The sequence below is a fragment of the Octodon degus genome, unplaced genomic scaffold (genome assembly GCF_000260255.1).
Source record: "Octodon degus isolate 3935 unplaced genomic scaffold, OctDeg1.0 scaffold00069, whole genome shotgun sequence".
Classification (NCBI taxonomy): Eukaryota; Metazoa; Chordata; class Mammalia; order Rodentia; family Octodontidae; genus Octodon; species Octodon degus.
Genome location: NW_004524645.1, coordinates 9,494,528 through 9,498,182, shown reverse-complemented (window position 1 = coordinate 9,498,182; position 3,655 = coordinate 9,494,528). Strand labels below are relative to the sequence as shown.

At 42.2% G+C, this 3,655-nt stretch overlaps 1 pseudogene; it reads left to right on the top strand.

The window, feature by feature from the left end:
* The first annotated feature begins 418 nt into the window (after window positions 1-418).
* LOC101578266 lies at window positions 419-1,326 on the top strand (annotated as a pseudogene).
* Window positions 1,327-3,655: the final 2,329 nt, after the last annotated feature.

The window sequence follows — 3,655 nt, the reverse complement described above, 5'->3', positions numbered from 1 at the left end:
TGTGCTATCTCCCCAGCCCATATATTTTAATTTTTTTAATGTAATTTAATTTTATTTTTTGGTACCAAGAATCGAACTCAGGACCTTGCACTTACCAGGCAGGTGCTGTGCCACTCGGCCACATCCCCAGCCCTCATCAAAATTGCTTTTAATGAAAATTAATGGAGGTTGACTTTATCATGTACAGATGCCAATTCCCTATAATGTATGTGGTCATTGTGTATACCTAAATTGTACCAATACATTTTTTTGTACCAATACATTTAAATTTAAAAGAAGATCAAGGTCTCCTTCACTTTGCCCTCCAGGAGCTGCAGCTGCAGCCGCAGCCGCAGCCAGAGCCTGAGTGAGCTGAGTGGTGGTGGGGGTGAGGGCGTCCTCAGGAGACCACCAGACTACCTCTTCCAGGGACCTCACCATGGTGATCCGTGCTCAGACTTGTGCGCTGCCAGTGTGTGTTCCTCCATTATACGCTGACCTTCGCAAAGCTGCCAGAGATATTTTCAACAAAGGATTTGACTTTGGGTTGGTGAAACTGGATGTGAAAACGAAGTCATGCAGTGGTGTGGAATGCTCAACATCTGGTTCATCTAACACAGACATTGGTGAAGTTACAGGGACCTTGGAGACCAAATATAAATGGTGTGAGTATGGCTTGATTGTCACAGAGAAGTGGAACACTGATAACACTCTGGGAACAGAAAGCACGATTGAAGACCAGATTTGTCAAGGCTTGAAACTGACATTTGATACTACCTTCTCACCAAACACGGGAAAAGAGGTAAAATCAAGTCCTCTTACAAGAGGGAGTATATAAACCTTGGTTGTGATGTTGAGTTTGATTTTGCTGGGCCTGCAATCCACAGATCTGCTGTCTTTGGTTATGAGGGTTGGCTTGCTGGGCACCAGGTGACCTTTGACAGTGCCAAATCAAAGCTGACAAGGAATAGCTTTGCAGTGGGCTACAGGACTGGGGACTCCCAGCTACACATTATTGTCAATGTTGGGACAGAATTTGGAGGCTCAATCTATCAAAAAGTATGTGAAGATCTTGACACTTCAGTAAACCTTGCTTGGACTTTAGGAACCAATAGCACTCGCTTTGGCATTGCAGCTAAGTATCAGTTGGGTCCCACTGCTTCCATTTCTGCAAAGGGCAACCACTCTAGTTTGATTGGAGTGGGTTACACTCAGACTCTGAGGCCTGGTGTGAAGCTTACACTGTGTGCCCTGGTAGATGGGAAGAGTATTAAGGCTGGAGGCCACAAGCTTGGGCTTGCCCTCGAATTGGAAAAAAAGGTTGACTTTAATGAAAATATTTGCTAACTCTAACTGTTGCTTTTGGATACTCAGGTTTTATTCATTCTTATGTAAACAATTACTATGCTTATTTTCCCTTATAAGGAAAACATGTCTGCCAAGACCTTTGTCAATAGTCTATTGGCATTGACTTACTTATAATCCATAGCTTGTCCCTTTGCCCAAGGCCCGAGGGTAAGAAGGGGGTGATGAGAACTTGTTAGAGAAGTATGGGAACATGGTCTCGTGATCAAGCAACTGGTGTTCTGACTGTGTCTCCATGTTCTAATGTGCTTCATCAAGCACAAGATGGTAAATAGATTGGTAGTCTCATTGAGTTTTTCTCACCATTATGTAAATAGTTAAATGAATTTTAATGCCAAAATTGTTTACAGAGGGATTAAATTTCCTTTTACTCTGATGTTATGAAATTGGGAAGTAGTATTTAAATAAAAAGTATTTTAAGTGAAGCATTATAATTATCCCAAATTCCAGAAAAGCAAATGTATTTGAATGGAAAAAATGTAGAGTAACTTAAATTTAAAAAAATCATTTATTTTTTAGGCATTTAGTACAGGGTCTACAGGGTATCACTACACAGATTGGATTTGTAGTGAACTGCCTATTTTCAGCCTCCCAAGAGCTGGGATTCCAGGCATGTGCCACCACACCCAGTTTCAATTGCTATCTCAGCATGTCCTGGAGGCAGAGCGGGCACAGCTTCTGGTGCCTGAGATGGAACCGTGGCCCCTGTGGTCTGTCTAACAGGTGCTTTAGTCTGCTGAGCTATCTGGCCAGCCCTAATGGAGTTATTTTTAAAGGTCTAGATTTCTAAATCTAGAAAACATTTCATGTTTATTTAAGTTTGTCTTTTATTTGATAAAGAAGTTACAGTTTAACTAATTTATTATTGAAGATGCCAAAAGTTAATCTCTGATGCAAAAATAGTTACTGAAGACATAAATCTTAAAAATGCTCTTCATCCTGGGCGTGGTGCCACATGCCTATAATCTACTGGGAAGGCTGAGGAAGGAGGATCACTGTGAGTTCAAGGCCAACCTGGGTTACACAGTAAGTTCAAAGATAGCCTGAACTTCCTATTGATATCCTATCTCAGAAAAAAAAAAAAGAGTTGCTGTTCACAAAGTTGTTAGTCACGATCTGCCCAAAATAATGAAAGACACTTAGGTTGTGGAGATAAAGTCCCGATGCCCATGAGCTCATGTGGTTGGGCTCTGAAGCAATTTGGACCTCTAAGCTATGAGGAGACAAAGTAGGGAGCAGTGAACCAGGCAAGACTTGGGTTTGCATGAACATCCCGATAATAAAGAGCAATGTACATTTGAGGCTGGGGATTAGGGTGTGTCAACCATCTGACTAAGTGGGCATGGCTGTCAACTGCAGAGACAGAGGACACATCCAGAAAAGACAGTTTCTAAGCCCTGCAGCTGGGACCAGTCTAAAAGAGTTACCTTCAATTCTGGTATAAAACTAAACAGGTTTTTGATAGGAGAGCTTGGATCTGATGTCATCCTTAAGAATGACTGATATAAAAGACATTAACCTCCTGGTCACTGTGAACTCTCTGTGACCTGCTCTCACCTTACAGAGTATACTTCTTTTCCTACCTTTAGTAAATGTAAAATCTTGCTAGTTTTTTTTGTGTGTGTGTGTCTTTTCTAATTCTTTGTTCAGGACAGCAAGGACCTGGAAAGCCTACAGAGCCCCAAAATCTAGTAGTATATCCACAACACAGTGCTTGAAACCACAGATTTGAAACTGAGTTGACGTGGAACTAGTGGACCTGCCTGGAGTTTTGTAACTGTGGGAAAATGTAAGAGCTTGTTTCCCAGAAGGTTAGAGCCATTTGACACATAGTGTATGCCTCTGTGTGTGTGTGTGTGTGTGTGTGTGTGTGTGTGTGTTAGTTACTTTATTAATTGCTGAGATGAAATACCCAATGCCCAAAGTTAGAGGGAGAAAAGTGTGTTTAGCTCATAGTTTGCAAAGGTGTCAGTCCACAATCTGCTGGCTGCAAGGCAGAGTGGCACATGACATCGAAGCAACAGTTCATGTCAGCAGAAAACAAAAAAGCAACAAGTGAGAGGAGAGAGAGAGAGAGAGAGAGAGAGAGAGAGAGAGAGAGAGAGAGAGAGAGAAACCCTTTCTGTCCCTCATACCATATGCAGGCTACCTCCCCTAAGGTGGGTATGTTGCTTTGACCCCTAATTCCAGCATTAGACCTTGAATCAATCACAAACTCTAGATTTATTCACCTCCACAAAAGCCTAAGACTGCATGAGGCTTTGGGGGGCCATCTAGACATAGCCCATAGCAGGGGGATTGGAGGATTAGC